The sequence below is a fragment of the Pinus tabuliformis genome, chromosome 6 (genome assembly GCF_031772625.1).
Source record: "Pinus tabuliformis cultivar Carrire ecotype Pingquan chromosome 6, CPIR1, whole genome shotgun sequence".
In the NCBI taxonomy this organism is placed as follows: domain Eukaryota; kingdom Viridiplantae; phylum Streptophyta; class Pinopsida; order Pinales; family Pinaceae; genus Pinus; species Pinus tabuliformis.
In genome coordinates, this window is record NC_142292.1 from 314,737,244 (window position 1) to 314,762,722 (window position 25,479).

Sequence of the window (25,479 nt, forward strand, 5' to 3'; positions counted from 1 at the left end):
GGCGCACACAAGATGTGGCTAGCGTACGACAGAAACCCTCTAAACCAACCAATAATGGAAGCTGACATAGAGGCGAGGTATCCACCAATAGGGTCAAATGGAAACCAAGGTACTACACGAATCCCAATGTGTGATAATGTAAGCTGATGTCGAACACAAGGGAAACCACTCAATCAAAGACCCATGATACTGATCGATGCTGAGCATAAGGTGACCTATCAATAATGAAAATAGGGCCAGGGTGCAGCTCTAGGCCTGTCCTTAGAGCAAGATGTCGCTGTCAATAAGGACAAGACCTGCCAGCAAGAAGTCAATGGAGACCTTCTCAAACCGGCATGAGTAAAGGACCAATATAATTGATGTGATGATAGACATGATACTGACAACCAGGGATGGCTGATTGAAAAAATGAGTTAAGAGACACCACATAGAGGTCGACTCAAGATAACTTGCCTTGAACAAAAGCATGACTGAACGTGACCATGTGGTAGCATATGATGACTCTGTATAATTTCGCCATGTAGGAGGCACGAACAAACCCTCCATATGATTGGAAGAGATAACCAATCAGGGGAGAACTGACTCAATAACAAGGTTAAGGCATACCTAAGTCAAACTAAATCTCGCCCAAATGGAGGAGACTTTGCTTTGAGTGCTTTGTTCAAGGGCGACACGACTGACTGTAGCTGCCACCAATAAATGGAAATACTATCCCGTTCCCGCTCTTTTTGGAATATTTAATTTTCTTGTCTTTTTCTATTAAGCTTGAAAAAGAATAAAAGAGTGTTATAGTACAGTGGAAAGAATGAGTGTCAGTGAAACAAATGATCTAGTTCCTGGGAATGGAACGTTCCTATGCTGAATGCAGGGAGGTGAAAACTGGTCAATGACACTCAAAGGTGTGTTCCTTCCATGGGTGAAGGTGTGTCAAGCTACAGAAGTCAAAGATATGCAAGGTTGATTTTGCAGTCATCATGGTCAAAAGTTGGCTTATACACGAGTCCAAGTGAAGCCGGCTCTAGGCCAAAAGGTGAAAATAGTCAACATGCAATGCAGTACTACAACTCAACACAAAGGAGCGTCTAGGGTATAAGGCCAGAACGAAGTGAAGAAGCAAAGAGGAATGAGTCTTCGACGCATAAGTCATGGCGGGACTACAGAGGACCCCCGAGCCTACTCAAATTGGAGCAGCATGGGCAACAAATGTCAGTGAGGTGCTAACTATGATGCCCATGTAAAGGATGGCTCTACCATCATGTCATGATTTAAAGAATCAGCGAGTGAAGAAGGCTTATGAACCATAACATGATGGGGTCGACCCTATGGAAGATGTATTGACAAATGGAGGCTAGTATGCATAATGCAACGGAAAAATGGTGTCCCTAACCTATATGCCAGTGAGAAAATGATACTTGCCATGACAGGTCAGCAATGATGGAACCGTCTCGAAACTATTGAAAAAACGTCCAAAATGTCCTGAAAATCAAACCATTCTCGACATTCCAAGCTCCCAAGTTAAAAGTCACATGAGGCCAAACAAAATGAAATTTTGAAAAAATTTTGCATTTTCAAAACCTATAAAAGAGCTTTTAGACTCACCGTTTTCACCATTTGAGTTTGAGAGCAAAGAATTGGAGCAAATGGAGCAAACTTCCCATACGCCAAATTCAACTGTTCAGATTCTTCAAAAACCTCCAGGTAACTCTTTTACTTGTCTTGCAATTGATTGTGACTAGTTTTAAGATTTTTAATTAATGTTTCACCGTTGAATTTTTTGCCAAGAATTTCACTGCGGCGTATACGCGGGTTGGTAATATGAAACCCGCGTACACGCGGGTTGGTAATATGAAACCCGCATACACACGGGCCCTATACATGATTGTGTGCACAGGGACTGGCGTATATGCTGCGAACATTTTTAAACAGAAAACTAACGGTTGAAAATCATTTTTTCTTCAGGATGTCGGTCACCTGGCGAGAAAGAGAGCATGCCGTGGTGGATGATGAAGTCATGAATGATGTTGATGCTTTGGATGCCCTATGGGGATGTGGTTTTCTTAAATTCTTCAAACTGCCAAATATGAAAGAAAACACACGTCTGCTTGAAATCCTCATTGATTAATGGGATGTCGAGGAGGATGCCTTTATGATTGATCAGATGCCACTCAGGATAGAAGTGGAAGATATTGTTAAACTCACATGGAAAACATAGAATATAGGAAAGATAAATCATTGAGTACCTATTTTTTATTAACATCAGATATACATTTATAGTACAACATATGACTCTTGGGTTTCAGATCCCAAGGTCTCTTGGACTGCTTTGTCCATTCGGCTTCCACACTAACCCTTTAGGATTAGGTGTCCAACATTCCCCCCCGTAATCCAAAGGGTTATGTATGAGTCCAAGAAGAGAGCTGTAATACAAAATGTGCAAAAAATTGCATGGCAGCACTAGGCTGAATGTGCTCTATGAAATGTTGGTAAAAAAGGGCGGTGGTTTAAGGATGACCACCAACACTGGAACGCTTAGTGCAGTTCTCGGAACTCTTCCAATACTGGCAAGAAACTGAAGTTTTCTGCTAGAGGAAGTGATCCTATTGTTTTAAAGAGGGAAACCTTCAACCATGAAAGGGAGGTCTCACCCCGCATAAAAGGTAAAACTTCAACCTGAAAAGGGAAGTCTCAACCTGTGATGGTTTAAGGATAACCAACAACTCTGGAATGCTTAATGCAATTCCTGGAACTCTTCCAAAACTGGCAAGAAGCTGGTGTCTTCTTCTAGAGGAAGTGTTCTCAATCTGTGTTCACGGGCATCTTTGTCTCTGGCTGCAACTCTGAAACTGGTGTGGCAGGTTGTGGCTCAGGCTCGCTTGATGTGACTTTGAAGCTTGTAGATGACCATCATTTCCCCCCCTGTTAGGTACAAGGTGAGAAGATGGAGAAAACTCAGCTGCAAGATTGTTCAATACTCTGGAACAAGTTCTGACATGTGTTTGGAATATCTTCTTGGCTGTTGATGCCCATTGCCAAGAAGCGATCCATCCAAGATGAATCTTTGTTCTTGGAGGACGTTTGTTTCTGAAGCATCTGTTTGAAGAATGGCTGGTTTTACGACAGTGCTCACATGAATGAAGATCAAAACAGTGATCTTTCAGATGGCCAACTCGATCACAGTGTTGGCATTTCACGATCTGTTGTTGTTGTTGTTGTTGTTGGTGTTGCTGTGGAAGAGAGGCAGAGTCTGGAACAGCTGAAGCTGAACTGTCATGAGAAGCAGGTGAACTGTCATCAATGAATCCAGCACTCTGAAACTGAATGGGCTTGGCATAGTCTGGAATATGAAAGGACAAGTCCTTGTCATATCCAAGACCCGTTCTGTGCTTGTTGTGGACAAGCTGTTCCCAAGGTCTGATGATGGGCTTGGGAAGTGCAGACTGAGTTTCTGCATATGCATATACAACTGCTACTTTATTTGAATGAACTGTACCATTATTAACATGCTGCTGATGGGTGGTTGTCTCAATGTTCTGAACAGAAACAGGTTCAGAATGGTGTAGCTCTTCTTGCTGTAGTTGTTATTCAAGCTGCAAAAAGTCTATCTTTTCTTGTGCATCATGCAGGCAGGTCTGAATGTCACAAAGAGTGTCTTTGCTAACATTTACCTTCCCACCAATAGTGGAGTGTATTAGTGTATTCAGTAACTCTAATACATCATGAAATCTAGCCATTGTCTCAACAAAGAAATGAACACTCAGCAAGTCTAGACAAACCCCAGCTATTGAAGATTTCAAAAAAATTAAGAATATCAGTTTGAAAAATACATTGTCCAATACCAGTCTTTCAGAACGATACCTCAGTCTTTCAGAGATTCTGTTCTTTAAATTCTGTAGAAATTTCACATCTGACTAGACTTTGTAGCTGATTCCTTCAAACTTTATAAAACTTGCCTCTATATCCCTTCTGGAAGCTCAGGAATGCAAAAAGAATAAAAAATCCGCAAGTACCAGCAAATGTCTGAGTTTATAGTCCTCCTTTTATAGTATCAGCAGCAAGCTTTTGGAGTTATATCCAGGAAGTTATAAAAGAAAACAGCTGATACATAACAGACAGAAAAATGTCCTTACAAGCCTGTCTGTGGAACACTCATTAATCTTTGTATCTAAAATGATTGCTCTATAGGAATTCTCAAAAGATATACACTTTTGGCTGCAAATGACACTTCCTCATGAAACAATTACTGATTTGATTTGGTGTACAACTGTGAGCCGATACAGGCACTCGTTACCCTCCAATTTAAACAACAAATACAGTGCAGCTTTCCAGCCAATACAAGATTCACCTTCAGAAATTGATTTTTGCAAATCAATTAGACAGCGACGAAATAAATGTGTGTCCAAGATACATTAAGATTTCAGCCACTAGGAGAGGAGATTCATATGAAACTGTGGAGAGAGAATCAAAACAACTTGACCAGAACTGAACAGAAGTCGACTCCAGCCACTGGAAGGTTGATGCTGCCAGGCGTGGTCACGCCTTACACATTCTGCGCCTCTAGTCCACCTACTCTACTACCAGTTCCATTTACTACCCCTCGGCACTGAATACTCCATCTTTTATGCAGTAAGTTTCTTGGGCAAATTTGGTGTAGAAATGGAGCGGTTACTGCCACAGAAATCTCTTGGAACCGAGCGAGCAAATTCAATTGCGAAGGAGTGCGAGATGTATCGACAAGCTAGTTCACAGAAATCAATGGACAGAGTGATCTCTCACAAGGCTTTGCAGACCGGTGGTGCCTTGTTTCACTGCAAAGCACTTTGGGTGGGGTTTTTGTGCGGTGCTGCTGTCACTTATCTGCTCTTGCTTGCTGTTGGAACGTCTTTCAAAGGCACTCCCACTTTGTTTACATTTGATGTCGTGTCAATGCACAGCTTGCGTCAATCAATCTCTGCTGGACATTTGAAGGATCACATTGGGAATAATCAGACCCACAACAGATCACGGCGAGAACAGAGGAAGATGAGTGCCTGATTCTGGCGAGCGACGGCCTCTGGGACGTGATCTCCAATCAGGTCGCATGCGAGGTTTCCAGGAAATGCCTTGCGATTAGCAGCAGGAATTCAAGAACCAAAAATACATACGACTTCTACAGAGTGGAAAGAGAACAGAGACCGGCTTTCAAAGAATCGCCAGAACGTAGGCCTGAACCATCTTTTTATGCATCTGAAATTATGTTAAACACACATGGATACGTATATATGTATCGAACGCCCTTTTTATGCCAACAACAGCATATCATTAACGAATCTTCAACAGTTTAACAGTACCTTCCTCATCTGCCTCAACAGATTATTCCTCTTCCCCTACAATTCATACATACATTTCTGTCCTGTTCTATAAGTCACCATGTTCATCATCGCCATCCCCACCATTCTCATTGTTTCCAGAGCTCATACAAGCAGCCTTCTGCGGGCTCTCAAAATTCAAACTAAAGCTGTTGCACTCAAATTTAGTTCTGGACCGACTAAATTTTACCTCAAACTTCTCTTTTCTTTATTGCATTATCTTTCTTGCAGCTACTCCACCTTCAGGACTGCACCCCATATTGACATTTGATGGACGAGCCGGCGTGCGTTTCTTGCGTACCAACCGCCAGCACAAAACTGATTACTATACAATATTCAAACCGCCAACACAAAAACGGATTGCTATACACTACTCAAACCGTGGTCAATATAACCACTGCGTTAAGCAATACAACGCAATGAATACACACTGAAAATCTATTTGAAAATCCGCCATCGTGCGCATAACCATACATACTCAGAGTAATAGATACTGAGTAAAACAAATCCATAAAAAGAAGCGTCATAAGGAGAATGGAAAGTTGCTGTAAATCAAGATCTAGGTGCTAGAACAAATTTTCATCAGTGAGGAATGCATATTCAATAGCCATAAATGTCCACGACAAAGGTATGCCAACGGTCTTGAATTTTCAGAAAAGACATAGGTGACGCCAATAACGTTTGATACCATGTCAGTGAACATGTATCGGGAGCCCATTGCTCTTATACAGACTTGAATTCATCACTCGAAAATGATCAAATCCGTAAAGTATGAATAAAATAAATGAACGCTTCTTATCACAATCAAATCAAATCCCACCCATGCCGAGAGTCTTCAATAAGAAATGCAGTCAATAAAAAACACAGTCAGTCTTCAAATAGGTTCCGCATGGAGTTTGATTTGAACGGTTATAAACGTCCATCCGTTAAAAACGCAGTCCACAGCGCAGGGTTCTTGGCCTCAGTATTCAACGCAGTATTCAACAGCGCATTCCACGCATCAACGCATAGAGCTGGACAGTCATGTCAGGCCAGAGGCCAGAGGCGCTCAGATCACCGCCAGAAGCACAGAGCAGCACAGTTACTGGGATTTCATGATTGACAAGGGATCATTTATTGCTATTTACAACGATTTCGCTGAGAGAGAGGAGTGTTCGTTCATAAGAATAGGTCTGCACAGTACAGAGGAATGGCAGAAGCGTTTTATGTAGAAAGGCCACAAAACAAAACAACAAGTATGAGCTGACAAGGGCAGAGCGCAGGAAAGAATATGTCAGGCCCAGAGCGCAGGAAAGAATATGGCGCAGAATGAGGAATAAAACGCTCAATAAGGTGGCAATTCTGATCAATTCTAATTAGTAGAAAGACAGAACTGACATGTAGGTAGAGACCACAAAACAAGTGGCTCAAAAATGAGCAGGGCCAGAATTCGCCCGCTCTGATACCATGTTAAACTCACATGGAAAACATAGAATATAGTAAAGATAAATCATTGAGTACCTATTTTTTATTAACATCAGATATACATTTATAGTACAACATATGACTCTTGGGTTTCAGATCCCAAGGTCTCTTGGACTGCTTTGTCCATTCGGCTTCCACACTAACCCTTTAGGATTAGGTGTCCAACAGATATCTATTTCATCACTGGTCTTTCTTGAAGGGGAGAGGTAGTACATTCCCGGGGCAGGACACGGAGCAGTTTCTCAATCGAGGACTACGTACAGATATATTGCCTGAGACATCCCAAGAAGGTGGGGAGTCAGATTTCCATCACACATGTGGCAAGTTTATCACTGAGGATAATCCTATTCACCATAGCTCAAGTGAACAGATCAACGTCTTTGCATCAGGCATCACGGCTAACCATGAGCGTGGCAGTTGACTATCTCACCACTGTATTTGATTGGTGTACCCCTCTTCTGGCCAGCATGAAGAGCTAGCTCACTTCTATCAAGAGGGGACAGACCAAAAACTTTGGATATGGGACCATTCTGTGTTCTTTCGTTTTTGAGATGGTCCCCGCACTCTGCCCTAGGGTAACAGTTTCTATCAGCACCCCACGAGATCCACGCATGGGCCGGTGGGCTGACCTAATGAAACGTCTAGGGGGTGGGGAGGTCCCACGGACTGCATTTGACGATGACTTCTTTACTTGGTGGGATCAACAGATCATCGCCATAGATGACTACCCTTATGCTGGGTTGGATTTCTGAGGAGATCCTGATCTAGCATTACCACCGACCGTAGCATGGGGTGACATTGGTAAGTATTTTTTGATTTTATGATTTTTTGGATTTTTCAAATATAATAATGAATTTTGAAAAATATTTTTGATGGGATTCAAATGACTAAGATGATGATCATGTTCCAAATATTGGGCCGGTACGACCAGATGGGTTCCCGCGCCATGGACGGCGCTGCCAAGGAGCCGAAGAGACAACTTCTGATACAGAATGACTTCTACATAACGTTTAGAGACACTTGGCGAGACTGAGTCACCGAGTACCGATGGCTGCCATAGAGGACCTTCCTGAGGATATGTAGCGTCATGTGGTTTGCATGCCACATGACTGGGTTCTCATTTTTTGGCATGTGGCTAATGCGATAGTTGCCTACTTAGCCGCTCATCTTGAGTCAGGGCATTAGATATACCAGACATGATTATGGGCATTTGAGTCCCAATTTTGTATTTTTTTGGATAGACATATGTACACTCGAGATGCTTTATGATATATATATATATACAATTTGACTTTTTTATGCTTGATTTTATTGTGATGAATGATTGATATGCCAGTATAATGCTTGATTACTGATAAAATCAGCTAACCAATTATGAGATCTTGGAATGTGAAAATAATTAATATAAGTAAATGATCTTTGTAACAACCTCACCTTTAAATACTGGTGATATAAACATGGATCCCTTACCTGATAAATGTTATTTAATTGTGACACTATCAATTGTGAATCAAGATAAACTACCAACGAGTCAATTCCATAAGAAATTGCCTCGGATAGTAAATTAATGACGACAGTATACTCAGCCATGTTGTTTAAAGCGGGACCAATGCATACGCCTCTTGATACCACCAATTGACCAGTTGGATAATAGAGTACCCAAGTTGTGGAAGCGAGATTCCGAGTGTGCTGACTAGCACCATCGGCGAACCCAAAATAGACTAAGTCATCCATCAACACCTGCCACAGTAGACCAAAAAGTGTTGATATCAAAAAACTCTCGATGAGATATGTACAAATATACATAATGTACAAAGAAGCCATTGCCTAATTCCTACTTAAGCAAAGTACTTCTTTAGCTAGAGCCCATTTCGGGGCTTCGCCAGCTTGTTTCCCTCAAAATCGATTAACTCATACGACCCTTTTTCTAAAACTCGTTTAATAATGAAAGGACCATACCACATAGGCTTAAACTTGCCTGCACCCAGGATGTCATTATCTTAGTCATAGACCAAGACAAGGTCACCTTCAGAAAAGACTCGAGGATGGACAACTTTATCATGCTGCGTTTTAACCCTTTTCTTATGAGCCTCATTCATCATGGCAGCATCTCGACGTTGCTCATCGAGGTGTTCCAAGTGAAGGAGGCACTCTTCAAGACTCAAAGTCTCTGGAAGGAGCTCAACAGCTAACTTAAGAGATGGAACTTCACATTCAACTGGAAAGATAGATTCCATCCCATAAACCAACTAAAAAGGTGTAAAACCAGTAGCAGTCTTGACGGAGGTTCGGTATGCACAAAGAGCCAGATACAGCATAACGTGCTAATTGGACCGATTTTTGTTGATTGGCCATTGTAGGATCATCTTAAGAGTTTTGTTAATTGCATCGACCTGTCCATTGGCCTGAGCATAATAAGGAGACGAACGCTCCTGCCGGAAACCCAATTTGAGAGCCAATTCAGACATTAGTTGATTTTGGAAATGACTGCCATGATCAGTGACAATCTCTCTTGGGATACCAAATCTTGAGATAATCTAATTAAAAAGGAACAATGCTGCCATGTCACTATTGTTTTTATAAGTAGGCATGGCCTCAGCCCACTTCGTAAAGTAGTCTACAGCCACGATAATGTACCTGTGATTCGCTGCTGAAGGCGGATTACAAGTTGTAAAATTGATACCCCACTTATTAAAGGGATCGATAGTGACAATGGGAAAAAGAGGAGCTGGATGTGCGCCCATCTTTCGAGTATAGATTTGACAGGGCTGACAACGTTTGACTGCTTCAACACAATCTTTAAAGAGCGAAGGCCAAAAATAGCCGGCACGCAAGATGCGCTGGGCTGAAGCAAGCCCTGATAGATGACCACCACAAGCTCCACTGTGGTAGTCATTTAGCACTGACTCTGCTTCCTCTAAGGTTAAACAGCACCGAAGGATTGAATCAACCCCTTGACGGTATAATGTATCACCAATGATAACATAATTTTTAGCCAAGTGATGTAATTTTCGACGTTCATCCTTGGAGAAAGTAGAGGGAAACTTTGAAGTCTAGAGATAGACAATGATATCTCCATACCAAGGGTCGAGTGAAGAGATGAGGAATAAATGTTCATCGAGAAAACTTTCCTCATAAACAGTATCGTCTCCACAAGGCAGCTCAGTGTTGTTGGGAAAAGTATCCAATTCGGAATGCCCCTATCCCACTCTAAGGTGTAATAGTGCCTTAGCAACAAACAAAGAAAACTATCCGAGTATTCTTCTTTATGAAATGTAAATGGAGAAGAAGGATGTAACTAACCTGTGTCTTTCGCTAGCTTGTCGATCCAATCACTCTCCTCTTTTGTTTATTTCCCGCCGCCTGCTCCTTCACTGGTCCAGCTTCACCAAGTTCCTGCAAGATCACAAGATAGGAAAACTACACAAAAGACATAGATTTACATTCATAACTAGTTTAGGATCAGATATAAACTAAATATGCAAATATAACAAAACATCATTGATATACAAGCATATAGGAGAAACTCAAATAGTTTTATTGATATGATAAGAAAGTCTAAGAGGAGATACAACCAAATGAGTCCCGATCCAGCATCTACCTCCCAGCAAAGGAATCCCTTCCTCTCCTCCAACAAAGCATAAATCACCCAATGTACTAATCTCAAACTCAAACCAACAACAATTCTCTACAAAGTACGAAATTACGGCCTCTAGGATCTCTGGGTGAGAGACCCATATATAGATGTAAGCAGAGAGGATGAGTCAGCTTATGTTTTGACTTATGGCTTCTCTCTGTCAGTTCTTGCTTCCACTTGGAGGTTGAGAGCCTCTTACTCATCACTAGTCGAATTCATTGAGGCAAGTGTCATTGGAGAAGATTCTGGAAGCTTCCAGGGTCTTTCCACCTCGTTGAATGAGCTTGCCATTTGTCATTTCCCACTCAACGCACCCTGGTAGTGCTTTTAGGTGTGTTGCAATGCACCTAGCTAGTGTACTGGGGTGCATTGCAACGCAGGCAACTAGAAGAGCTTCTGAATTGATCCTGAATTGACTATTTCTGAGTGGTTTTTGGTGGAGAACTTCTGGGAGAAGCTGTCATTGGTTGACCTTGTTCCTTTAGGGGCAGGAACAACTCTTTTAGGGAATTTGGATCCCTTGGATTATAGACATTTCATGCTCAATGCTGTAAGGCACAAAAATGTCTATAACAGTTGCCCCCTAAAGTATGAGGCCGTTTATCGAGTGAAATGCTTTATTAGGAGGATCCGAAGTTCTTTCAATGCTGGGAGGAGACCTGTAATAAGATACAATACAATACATTATTTTTCATACTGTTTTCACGATCTAGCTGAGGCAGGTATTCCCATGCTCAGCTTTGTAAATTCATTTTGATGTACATAGGACAGACAATCGTCTGATGGTAGACGGATGATTTTGATGAAATCATCATCCTTTTGGTAGGATGATTATCTGTTCTGCAATGTTGTACATGTCAATGTCTTTATTTTTCCTGAATATATATCACAGCCTGGATGGATGAAACTAGATCTGGGGTCTTCAATCTCGTCCGATCTTCACTCTAAGTACAAGTCGATCCATGTGAGAATTGTTCTGAAGTCGAACATGGAAAGACATCGCTTGATTACCAGTCAATGATGTAAACTGTTAACAAGCGCGAGAGGAATCACCGATAATGATAATGACCCTCAAGGTACTGCAGTACAATTCACGTGGTGTGAATAAAGGACCTGGCGTCGAACACCATGCAAAATCTTTCGGTCGAAGGTCATTGATGTATACCTGTCGCCAGAAGTGAGAAACTTGCCATTGAGGCATGCAAGCTTCAAATTACTGAAGGGGGTGTTCCTAGATCAACTTCTCAGATAATGAGCTGATGTCGACAAGAAGCGATCCGTCAAAGGAGGTCCTTAATGTATCCCACATCAGTGACACGGAATGGAGCAAATGATTTTGATGGAGGTGAAAACGATCTGATGATATATGGTTCAGGGTGGCGGTCATGAAAGAATGAAGGATAATGTATGGTAGTGGATGGGACACGGTTGACTTCTCTGGATGACTTCTCTTGAACATATCGGCGACACTTATGTGATGGATTGGTAGCATTTACCCCAAAGATGGATGGTATGGCGAGACCATGGTGATGTGACCGGTGAATGAAACAACCCAACCCGACTCAGGCACGGAGTGGAAGTGTCATGTTCAAGAGCGACTTGCTACCAATAAAAGTTCTTTGAGATTCTTCCCAATTTTTCCCCAGTCATTTCTAACCAGTACCTCTTTATTTTTGTCAAGCTTGAGGAGGATAACATATGCTTGTTCTATAATTTGCCCTTCGGGCAAACCCATCGCTATGTTTTAACGAGCCTAGTGATAGTGAAACTCGTTCTCGTCTAAAGACAAGTTAGTCGCTATTAATGTTTTTTAACGAGTCTAACGACAAAGATAACTCGGTCCTTTTCAATTTTAGAGAGTCTGAAAAGGTACGTAAAGATAACTCCAAAGTTCCTTTTTCGTCATCTAATCCCTTAAGTCTGAAAAAGTATAAAACAATACAGAAGGGATGAATTTTCGATAGTTTTAACGAGCCGAACAAAACAAGCGCTTGATCTTTTTGTGCAATAATCCCTCAGGTCCAAAAAGATTAAAATCTAGAGGAGGGATAGCACTTCCGGTCGCTTTAACGAGCTGGAAGGCCAAAACTCGGCAATCTTTTCATATTTTACGAGTCAGATGAAAAGAGCTTAAAGAAGACTCGTCTTTTGAGGAACGAGTGATAAAACAGGTAGCAGCTAATTCCAGGTAAGGGTTGGAATTTTCCAATCACGGCAGTGTCACAAGGATGGCTAGTGAAATCACTCTTCGCAGTTGTTCCTCAAAATGGGTAAACAATCAAATGGAGGTGAATGATCGGCCAATGGAAAAGTGGAGGTGACGGTGCAAACACAACCAACGCTTTAATGGCTGATAATGTTACATTCACGGTGGTTATTTACCGGAGGATAGTTCATTTTTTAACGAGCTTAAATGCGGATTGAAACACTTGCTCGATCTTATGTTTATTTTTTAACGAGCATGAACTATGTGCTAAAACTGCTCGATTCCAGTCATATGATAAGAATGTGTCATTTAAGATGCCATTTTTTATGGAGCTTGCACCTTACAAAGCTTTGCCCCGAATCCTTTCGTTATGCAAGCTTGGAAACAACTAATCCTACGAGTTTAAAGGGTTAGACCTACAGGTTTAAAGGGAGGACCTAAAAATTTAAAAAATAAATAGCCGCCCCTTGCTTGCACTCCAAAAGTTTTGCATGCCCCCAGGTATAAAATAGAGTTTCAAGGTTACCCCTCAATTTGCTGGAAAAACATTTGTTTAACCGGGAGAGGCCTACCTCTTTCAGGTTACCCAAAGATTGCTCCATTAATGTTTCAAACGAAACACTTCTTCGGCGATGTCTACCGAGATAGACAAAGGTGAGTGACAACGAGCGCCAAACACATAACTTTGACAAAAGAATCTTATTCTAGAACAACCCCTCTTCCAATCACGGACAGGGTACGGACTAGTCATATTCTCCCGCGGAAACCTATCTTATACCCAGAGTTTTCCTGCCGAAGCAGACCAGGATGCATGCCCCCTGGGTTTCAGTCATATCCCTCCGAATTACTCGCGCTCATCGGGAGGACGGACCATGGTTTGAGACATTTCTTGCGTGAAGAGACCATTTAGGGATGGTATATGACTATTTGCGATGCGTGAACCGGGAAATGAAAGTTGGTCCATGAGCTTGACCACTCTTCCTTCGTGCAGAAAACACATTACTCTAAAGAGTGAGGAGACGATGGCTCCCATGCAATATATATAGTCTCTTCCAAGGAGTAGGTTATAATCCAAGGGTCCTTGAACGACCATCACGTTCATTTGAATGGTCTTCCCTTGCAATGTTATCGGCACATTGGGGAGGATCCCTAAAGGTCGATTGGTTCCTTTATCGAAGCCTGTCAGATTTCTCATTTCAGGAAAAGGCGTTGGCAAACCAAGCGCTTTCCAAGCAATAGAGGAAAGGATACTCACAGATGCCCCCTCATCAATGATGGTGCCAGCCATTACCATTCTGTATATTTGAACAATAATTCAGAATGGTATGCTTGCTGGCAAACGGGGTCTGCCTAGTTGGTTCCAGTCGAAGGATACAACTAGGTTGCTTGGTGGTGGGACCGAGTAGATGGCCGGATATCGCTCTGACGAACTTCCTTCCTGCAATAAAGGAATGGGTGCATTTCCCCCATGTTCGTCGGAGTCTGTGTTGATGAAAAGAATCTGGAAGGTGTCATCCTTATCCTCTTCAGTGACTGTATCATTCGAAGATAAATCCTCTGAAGGCAAGACCGGGTCAACTGCCGCCTCGACCTTTTGACTTTCGTCTGGTATGGATTCAGTCGGTTTATCCTCAATGATAGACGCTTCAGCTGACCACTTGAACGGGCTAGCTAGATTCTCAACTAACGAAGGACTTGGAAAGAGTTTTTTATATCCAGGAGGAAGTCGCAACGGTGAAACCGGACGATCTTCCAAGACTCTTTTAGCCTCGTATAAGAAGGGACAACGGTGGAGGGCATGGTTGCCTTCGCACAGTCTACAGGGAGGTCTAGCCCTCCCTTTTTGTCCAGGGACTTCACTTTCGCTAGTTAACGGTGTACTTTCAACATGGCTATCAGAGGTCGACGACACCGGATTGTGCAAATGGGGAGACCAGTCCCTTAGTATCCGAGGGATGCAAGGACAATCTCTGTGAAAGTGGTCTCCCTTGCAAATGACACATGGCGATTTAGGCCTGGTCAGTGCTGTGTGTGGATTTTCATTAGATGACACTTGTTTTCCCTTATTTGCCTTTGGCTCCTTCTTCTTTTTCTCTTTCTTCTTCTTTTCCTTCTTCTCCTTAGGAACTTGGTTTTTAGCTTTACCAGTTCCGTCACGCGAAGAGGAAGGAAGAGAGGAAGAATTATAGGAAGTATAAGGTTGGTGGGAAATTCTGGACTCGTCTAATTGCTGATTCGACTGTTCAAGAATAGTGGTGTTCTGAACAAAATTGGTTGAGAAGAGCCAAACCGGCAGGCCAATTGTTAGTCCTGGAAGCGACAATGTGGCCATATGGGGCGCACCAACATCTCCCCAAGAGGAGAAGGGACTAGGATTTCCAACAAGGGGAATTCCTTGGTTGGTGGGCTCCATTTTCTCAACCTAAAGATCAACGCAGGAAAAAGGGTATGAATATTCCGTTTAAAATAAATTTTAACGATGCTTAGACACAACTTGCTTTTTCAATTTTAAAGAGTCGGGAAAAAGCAAAAGATGACTCTAGTCTCCTTTGATTTTTAATGAGCCTGAAGTGACAAGTGCTCAGATGGACCTTTTTTGTTAAGGAGTCTGAAAAGGAACGAAAGGGACTGCTCTGGAGTTCTAGGTAGAGGGTGTGCGAAACTTTTCGCAAAACCACAGAATACTTTTTAAGGTACGGGCGGTCAATCTTCCCGAATGCTGTGTTCAGTGCATTGCGATCAGTAGGGCGGCCGACACGGCTTCCTATGGATAAAGGTTTTATTCCTATAGGGGTCTCCCAATATATACTCAACGGTACGTGGGAGCACAATCCGTACTGGCACTTATCGTCTCTCAGGAGGAATCACCCAACCATCAGTGAGGCGACCAGTGACCAGGTTTTACGACGCCGGAACACGTCTCTAGCCTAGACCTCTATGTTGTGCGTTAAGTTACAAAGCGTTGTTAAGTTCATTCAATTTATTTTAGGTTGATCTTTCTTAGAAGTTTGCCTTTTTGGATCACCACGAGATGTATGATACAATTCCTAAATGCAATCTAAAGATGATAAGCAAGCTTTTATATCTTTTCAACAATGAAAATCCTAGCTACAAGGGGAAAAGAAAGACAACAACTTTTCTCAAAGAGCATAGAGCACACTGTAATGCACTTTTCCTAAATCAACATACAAACTGTCAAAATGCAAATGCACATATGCATGTATTTTTTTTCATTTTCTTAATATTGATGCCTAAAAAGAAAGCTGTTGTACAAATTTGAATTCGATTTCAAGTGAAAAACACAAACAAGCTTCTTTTGAAATCAAAAAGACGATTACGACACTTTATGATTTTGAAGTAAATACTTGTTTCGACACTAGAAATGCATAAATTCAAACCAAAAGACAAAAGTAAAAGCTCAATCAACTGTGAATAGCAAACAAACTCACTCCTAAGATCAAAACGACACTTACGACAGGTCTAGATCTAAGGGCGACAGTATGACTAGTTTACTTTTGTAATGGGAAACTGCAAATGATGTAACAAATACACAAAAAAAAATACAGTTTCTTTATACAACTGAGACGGCATTGAGGCAAAGAAAAGGGGTTTTAGATAGGTACACACATTGATAACAGGTTGTAAAAACAGAGATAAAACTGAGCAAAAGGAAGCAGGGAACCACAGCTGCACAAGGCAAGGGCTGATCAGCGCACCCCCAGCACAGAGAAACTGAACTTCAACGCAGGTAGCCTTCTCTGGACCTGCATTGAAATGCAAAACCTCTTCACAGAGTCTGCACTGAAGCAGAAACGAGAGTTGTTTCTGGGTTCTGGGTCACGGTTTGCAGTTTAATCTACGGTTTTTGGCCAGATAAGAGCTATCAATTAGGTACAATTAGAGGGATGATTTAAAGGAGGACTAAGATCTATCACAAAGGGCTGTTAGAGCACTTGTGGATCAGTTGTTCATATCATAAACAGGCCCAGTGAATGGACTAGAGAAGCAGATCTCTACTTTGCATTTGTAAATGGCAAATGCAGTTTGATTCGGCACTCTTGAGTTTATGAGATGAACAACAATAGAAACACAAATAAACTAACAAGATACTCTCCCCAGCAGAGTCGCCAATTTGTTGTTGGGAAAAGTATCCAATTCGGAATGCCCCTATCCCACTCTAAGGTGTGATAGTGCCTTAGCAACAAACAAAGAAAACTATCCGAGTTTTCTTCTTTATGAAATGTAAATGGAGAAGAAGGATGTAACTAACCTGTGTCTTTCGCTAGCTTGTTGATCCAATCACTCTCCTCTTTTGTTTATTTCCCACCACCTGCTCCTTCACTGGTCCAGCTTCGCCAAGTTCCTGCAAGATCACAAGAGAGGAAAACTACACAAAAGACATAGATTTACATTCATAACTAGTTTAGGATCAGATATAAACTAAATATGAAAATATAACAAAACATCATTGATATACAAGCATATAGGAGAAACTCAAATAGTTTTATTGATATGATAAGAAAGTCCAAGAGGAGATACAACTAAATGAGTCCCAATCCAGCATCTACCTCCCAGCAAAGGAATCCCTTCCTCTCCTCCAACAAAGCATAAATCACCCAATGTACTAATCTCAATCTCAAACCAACAGCAATTCTCTGCAAAGTACGAAATTCCAGCCTCTAGGATCTCTGGGTGAGAGACCCATATATAGATGTAAGCAGAGAGGATGAGTCAGCTTATGTTTTGACTTGTGGCTTCTCTCTGTCAGTTCTTGCTTCCACTTGGAGGTTGAGAGCCTCTTACTCATCACTAGTCGAATTCATTGAGGCAAGTGTCATTAGAGAAGATTCTGGAAGCTTCCAGGGTCTTTCCACCTCGTTGAATGAGCTTGCCATTTGTCATTTCCCGCTCAGCGCACCCTGGTAGTGCTTTTAGGTGCGTTGCAATGCACCTAGCTAGTGTACTGGGGTGCATTGCAACGCAGGCAGCTAGAAGAGCTTCTGAATTGATCCTGAATTAACTGTTTCTGAGTGGTTTTTGGTGGAGAACTTCTGGGAGAAGCTGTCATTGGTTGAAATTGTTCCTTTAGGGGCAGGAACAACTCTTTTAGGGACTTTGGATCCCTTGGATTATGGACATTTCATGCTCAATGCTGTAAGGCACAAAAATGTCTATAACACTCAGAAATTAGCTCAGCGAAAACCATGGATTTCTTAGACTTGGCAAACAAGAACTTGAGATCAAATTCTTGCAAAATGACTATCCATCGATTATATTTTCCCCCAATCACTTGCCTACTGAGGACCAATTGAAATGGATTGACTGCCACTAAGACAAAAGTTTTGCGTAGCAGTATATAATGATGGAGCCGTTGGACAACATTAACAACTGCCAAAGCCAACTTCTCAACCGGAGAATAGTGAAGTTCAGGACCTATCAAGCCTCGACTCAAATAATAAATCACATGCTCTGTGAGAGCATCATCTTCCTGAACGAGAACCATACGAATGGTTGATTCTACTGCAGCGAGATATAAAAGGAAGTCCCTACCATAATCCAGTGGACTCAAAAGCGGGGCAGAGACTAATGCCTTTTTCAAAGCATCGAACGACCACTGCACAAAGTCGTCCCACACAAATGGAACTCCTTTCCGTAGCAAATGCATGAACCCTTTAGTGATCTCGGCGTAGTTCGCTATAAACTATCTTAAGAAATTAGCCTTCCCTTGAAGACTTTGAAGTTGTTGAACTGAGGACAGGGGAGGCAACTGAACTATTGCCTCAAACTTGAAGGGATCAACCCAAATCCCTTCATTTGACACAATGAACCCTAACAACTGACCAGACATAACCGAAAAAATGCACTTGTTGGGATTCAGCCGGATTTTATAAAAACGACATCGCTCAAAAACCATTCGAAGATGACTAGGGTGATTAGTTCTCTTTCGAGAACGAGCAGTGAGATCATCCAAGTATGGTTCGATGATATGCTTGATGTCGTGGAAAGCATATGACATGGCCCGCTGAAAAGTGGCTCCAATATTTTTAATACTAAAAGGCATCTTTCTATATGCAAAGGTACCCCAAGGACATATAAAGGCTATCTTATGTTGATCCTCAGGACGGATAGAAATTTGATTATAACCAGAAAAACCATCCATGAAGGAAAAAATCTCATTACCCGCACACTCGTCGATAATTTGATCAATGAATGGCATGGGGTAATTATCTTTCAGACCAGCCTTGTTTAGGTCCCTAAAATCGATGCATACTCAGATTGTTCCTTGCTTTTTATCCACTGGGACTGGATTAGAAACCCAATCCGTAAGAGGAACAAGGTATTTAAAACAACCTTTAGCAGCTTCTCAACATCAGCTTTGATAGTTGCTGCTTTGCTAGGATTAATCGGATGAAGCCTTTGACAGACTGGTTTGGCATTTTCATACGTTTTGATCTCATGTTGAACTATAGAAGGATCAATGCCAGGCATTTCTTCATAAGAACAAGCAAATACATCTTGAAATTCCTTGAAAAGGTTAGTGTAAATTTGAATTTCTTCAGGGGAACATTAAATTCCGATGAAGATATTCTCGATCACGTTAGGGTCCCTAGAGATGTTTATAGGTATAATTTTTGAAATCACTGACATATTACCTTCGGTACGAAAGTGTGCTGGAGCCAAAGGATTTGATACTATACAGACATCACTAGTAAAGAGCTCGGAGAACCTAGATTCTACTTTCTTCAATGGAGGAAGAAAGTATGAACGATGGTGTAAGTCTTCCCAAGGTCCATCTATACCCATCATCACTTCAAGGATTGCTTCTTTGGATGGTAAAACTGTATCTAAGAAGTCCAGGGCAGAGGTAGAATCAAGGCTCCAGGCCGAGGCCACATCACCATCTAACTCCTCTTCGAGAAAATAAGTAGAGTGGTCATCTGTAGAGTTGACGATAGATTGATATCTAAGCTTAGCTGCAGATATAGGAAATGCCATTCCATTTACTTGTCCTTTAAATAATGTGGTCGTAGGTGAAGGCAAGGTCCAAGGGTGTGAAAAATAATGAGTTCGGAAGAACTCTTCTCGAGGAGACTCCTTAGATGACGAAACGACATTGATTCTAGCGATAGGAGAGGGAAGATCAAAAGTACCCATAAATGAGGAATACATCCCTACTCCTAGATTCTCAGTAGGCAGATGAGGGTTATCCATTGAGGGAACAGTAGAGTCAGAGATTGCTTGAGGATCGACTAGACAATAATCCAATTGGTCAACCTTAACAATTTTCCCCTCATGGGGAAAGCAAATGACACAAAACAGAGTCGAAACAATGACATCCATTTCGTATACCCAGTTCCTTCCTAAGAGGAGATTGTAGTCTAGTTTAGCATCTATTACTTCTACTTCAATATTGATGACCTTCTGCCCAACACATATAGGAAATGCCAGGATAATCTCATGCGGCTGATGAGAATGACCATCAAATGGAGTCAAGACGGTAGGTGAAGGAACAGCCGAAGGCGATCCAATAGCCTTCCAGCATGACATTGACATGATGCACGTGGAAGCTCCTTCATCTTTAATGGTACGAAAAATGTTAATTTTCTGGTATGTAGACTTTATCTGGAAATCCATATGATGAGGGAGTCGCTTTTTGACATTTAACATGTCAAAAGTGAGCACTAAAGAGTTAGTTGGATCAACTGCCCCTATCACGGAAAGTAAAGCACTTCGTTGAGCTGAACACGACTGGAGAACCTCTAAAGCGGACATGGCGCATGGAATCTAGGCCAGATCCTCAATAATGGAGTAGTTCTGGGTGGCCCTAGCATTAGGATTAATAGTCGCGTGTTTGGCGGAACCTTTGAGTATCTGTGGCATAGTCTCGATAGGGGGTCACTCAATATGAAGGTCAGTATTTCTGGGAGTAGTCTTGTCCTTGGAAGTTTCGGCTTCACCATAATCACGTGACCGAGTAGCCACATGGACGTTAGAACCCATCATGAAAACATTTGATGATTTTTCCCCTTCCTGGTTGCCCCCTGCGGAGGTCCTAGGGTTTGAACTCGTGCCAACAAGAAGTTACTACCCTTGGGGAAAAGGGTTGGTTAACACAGCCTCGGAACTAGGAGTCCCTTTCTACCGTAACAAGCGTTGAGCGTCTTCAATCTTGGGGCAGAGATGAGTTAAATGGTCTCCACCACGCAAATTGCATGGAAACTTGACTTTCTTTCTAGACTCATTTCTACCACCACCAACATTATTGCCGGATTTATTTGCGTCAGCCTTCCCCTCCTGGTCCTTTTTCTTACTTCGTTCTTTCTTTTTCCCATTGGAATTTTGATTTCCCTTAGGGTTATCAGATTGGACGACATTAATCGAAGAGGTTTGGGAAGCCGAAGGGTTAGACGATGTGACTTGGTTGTTAGGAGCAGTTTCCAGAGACAACTGCTGTAATTGGCTCAACAAGTTCACCGCATTTGTGTCTACTGACCCAACGATACCATATGCATGGGGACCTCGCTTCAACTTGGCTATGTCAACCTTAGACCCAAGAGCATCTGGCAAGTATTTTTGTAGCATCCAAGACTGAGAGTAGATCAATTCTAATTTCTGGGCCCTAAAAATGGCTTGCTCCTCAGAATAGACTCCAAACATGGAGACATCCTTACAGATCTCGGGTTTTAAAGATTTCAAAAACCATTCGAGACGGTACTCCAGAGGGATCTCAGCTTTAATGAGCCTCTTTCTCTGTCTCCATTCCTGAATATGGTCAGAAATGTGAGTTGCCTTATCTTGACGAAAAGTTGCCAGAAGTTCAGTTTCGACATCATAACGAATAGGCAACTGAAAATGATTTAAGAAAATATTAGTTAAGTCAACGAAAGATGTAAAGCTGCCCCTCGGCAACTCTATATACCATTTGGCTACATTACTAATCAAGGTGCGTTGAAAAAGTCTCAACCTAATCGAATCATAAATGAGGGAGTTCGATGAGCACCACAAATGGAATGTTGTTACATGGTCGCCTAGGTCTTCACCGCTCTTCCCTTTGAATTTTGGAATGTCCGAAGGAAGTTTGATTGGGATCGGAGGCCAGACCAGATTATATTTGATTGGATCGTTTGTTAACTTAGTGAGATCTGGCAAGTTCAACATTGCCAAAAATAGAAGCCTAGGAGGACCTTGGGGATTCCACCCAGACTGGGCGGAGCTCCCAAAGTTCTGAAATGATTGGCTTGGATTTTGGAAGACACCAAGCTACCCGAAGTAACCAGCAGAACCAGCTAAACCAAAAGGAAAGCCTTGTGATCCAGCAAAATTCAGAGTTTGACCAACTCCGGCCGCAAAGCCTCCATAACCAGCAAAATTTCATCCTAAATGATTATAAGGAGTTGATAACCCCTGATACGGGTTCCAAGTTGAAGCTAAGGGAGGAATACTTTGAAACGAACTAACTGTAGAGTACGGCCTATTCCCTTATTGGCAGAAAAATGGATTCCCAGTTCCCATGCCACTAACCCAAGGGTTAGTCCAACCTTGGAAAGGATTGCTGCTTTGTCCTATAGAAGAAAAAGGCATGGATCCTATTGCCGGGTTGGAATGTGGTATATGACCACTTCCGAAAGGAAAACCCTGGAATGAATTTGATCCACCCATCGTGGACATGGCGGCACTAAACAGAACTGAAGGAATACCCTATGAATGGGTGCCAAATGGGAAGAATCCAGAACTAAAAGCATTGGTTTGGGAATTTCCACTCATGGACGGAATGGAGGTAGACCCAACTAAAGACCTATTATCAAAAGATCCAAAAAAAGAAGCAAAGGAGATGGAAATCATTCCTCCCCCTTGTACCGATGTTGGAGTCTGCATAGATGTAGCACTTATAGTAGAAGCCATGCTTCCAGTAGTGGTCATTGACGGTAAGTGCGTAATGTGACATGGACTTGACAGTCTATGCGTTGGAGTCCCAACATATTGTAATACTTCCAGATGGCTAGATGGTAGGGGAGAATTTGGAGCCGCTAACGACTCTGAGAGTTCTTCTACCTCTATGTTATTCTTTGTTTGAAAGAGAAGTCGAGAAAGAATTGGAGTGTTCCTCTCTTGTTCTGCGGAAGTGCCAGGCCTTGCTTGAGCACTAATTCCCCCCAGAGGAGGATCAATACCTGATGCGTCAGCTACCGTGGGAAGAAACCCACCAGCAGTATTACCTCTGCGCCTTATAGGAGAAGGCTCTAAACTTGGTGGTGAAAGACCACGAAGTCTTCGAGACTGTCTAGGTGATCGGTCAGCCACTTTGAATTTTTTGTTAAGATCTAACTAAAGACTCAAAAAATTGAAAGCTAGGCCAACTAAGAGCACATAGCACACACTATAATGTCCCTAAAGAAATCAGCCAGTCAAACCACTTCCAAGTATTTCTGCTCCGGGTGATTAGGACCGGACACCAAAACACAAGAAAGTGAATTAAGGGGCCTTCCGAAGGTAGTCTGGGATAATGACGGCCCAGTTCTATCAATGAAGGTAGCAAAGGAAGTTACGCTGACCTCCTAACAACAACTTGCACCGGTGCAAGCCCCCAAGCTTCGCAAGGGTGCCCTCCAGTAGTACTATTGAGAGTGATGCAACGTCAACCTCAGGTGCCATGGGATTCCCCTCCGCAGCCACCTATGTAGATCCCTAGGAGTAGCAACTATGGATACCAACTCATCGCAAAAGCGAGGCGGAAGAGTCATGAGGTAAGTTTGGACAAGTAGGAGAGGGGGTATCTCTCTTCCTTGTCTTCACAGACCCTCGTGCTTAACTCCCAGATTCGGAGCTTTCCTGGTCTTCCTAACACTATTGGATTTTCACTCACTATTCAGACTCCTATGTTTGACAGTTTAAATGGCCTTGGAGAGTTAACTCTGCACTCACCTAATCCAAGGCCCTAAAATCCTAAAACTTGTTGGTGTATCTAACTTGATAATAAAAAGTTTTATTGAATTTTAATTAGCGCTTGATTTTAAAATAGGCTGTTCTTTAAGTCATGGGATAAGCAGAAGTGAAACTAGTGGTGTTTTGATGCAAAAGAAATTAATAAAAACCAAACTACATGAAAATGCACTTGTTTTTGTTTTTCGATGAAAAGAAATCTCTACAAGGTTCAGAGGAACTTCAAATAAAACAAAATTTTCTTTTCTTTTCATTAATTCAAACTTCACACTCACAAAAGTTAACAAAGCTATGGATGCCTAAAAAGATGTGCAAATCTATCCTAATGCAACAAATATATGCTGATGCAAGATTCAAAACTACTCTAAAATCAAGAAATGAAAGTTGCTTGCTTATCAATTTTTATTTTGCCACTTAGAATGTTTAGATGGAATATGAGATGCTACCATTCATTTTGTCTAAACACTAAAAACAAGTTTCAAGACAAAAAAAGCACTTTCATTCAGTAAAAGGAAACCAAATCAAAACAAAGTTCAAGAAAGCAGAACCAAGTTTTTCAAAAAGTTTTCTTCACAAGCAAAAACAAAAAATGTCTTTTCAAAAATTCTCTCAACAAGACTGAAACTTTGTGATTGAAGAATAGGCAACAAACACTTTTGAAAATTGACACCACACAATGGATGAAAACTCAACAAAAAGAAATGTGTTTAAAGATGCTCTTAACAATCAAAAGAAGCAATGAAAGATTTGGAAACAAAGACCAAAAAGATCAAAAAGACAAGTTTCAAGAAATTGTCAATCAACAACATTCATGAAACAAAAAGCGGATGGTAACAAAAAGCAGTTTTTTCAAGCAAACAAAAAGTCACCAAAAACAAGATTTAACACAAAGATTGATATCAATATTCCCGCCTTGATGAATTAGAGCAGCCAAGATTCCCAACTAGAAATCTTGCGTACTTAAGCAAAAAAATGATGATGCTTGTAACAACAAAAACAAGACCAACACTTCTTACAATCAGAGAGAATTGGGAAATAGATGCTTGCTGTAAAACTAACAACTAACACTGGAAAGTGACTGTTTAAGGCTGAATCAAACTAGCAAACAGACCTTCAGAGACAAAAAGATTTAAAAAATCCTGAAAATTGCAAGATATACGCAACTCTACTGATGTACAGATTGCATGTATATGCGACTATGCCTAAGGAAACCTACGTATACGTGGTTTCACTTAAGGAAACATGTGTATATACGCATCTGTAAGCAAGAAAAACAACGTATATAAAATATTTCAAGAAAAATAAAAAACAGACTTAAGAAACTGACCAAACTTGCAATTCAAAAATAGACCACACAGCAACAGCAAACAAACAGGCAGCAGAGCCCTGATTGGCTTGAAAACACCCAAACTAGGAACAACAATGATGTTGTCCCTATTGGAGTCGCCAATTCTATTAAGGGAAATGTTCCCCTAGGGATTTTGGGTTGAAACCCTAGCAGACTGAAAGTTTTCTATACAGAGAAACACACATTCCACACAGCCATTATGTTAGCATAAGCAAGTTCTATGATAAGGGGCATACCTGAGGTCCTACGTTTAAGAAGGTCCTTCCAGGGTCCAAACCCTTCTTGGAGTTCCTTTTGCTCCTTTTCCCTGCAAAACAACCAATTCAAGAATGTACAACAGTATATGGACTAAACCTTATAAAGAAACCATCTTCATATTATAAAGAAAGGTAGTTAGTTATGAAATTTAAACAACCATCCACATGTGAATTCTAACATGAATATCACAAACATGAAGAAGATATATATTAGGAACAAAGACATGTGTTTCTTTTATTATAAAAAAATAAAGTACAGAAAAGAACAATTTCACCTGAGT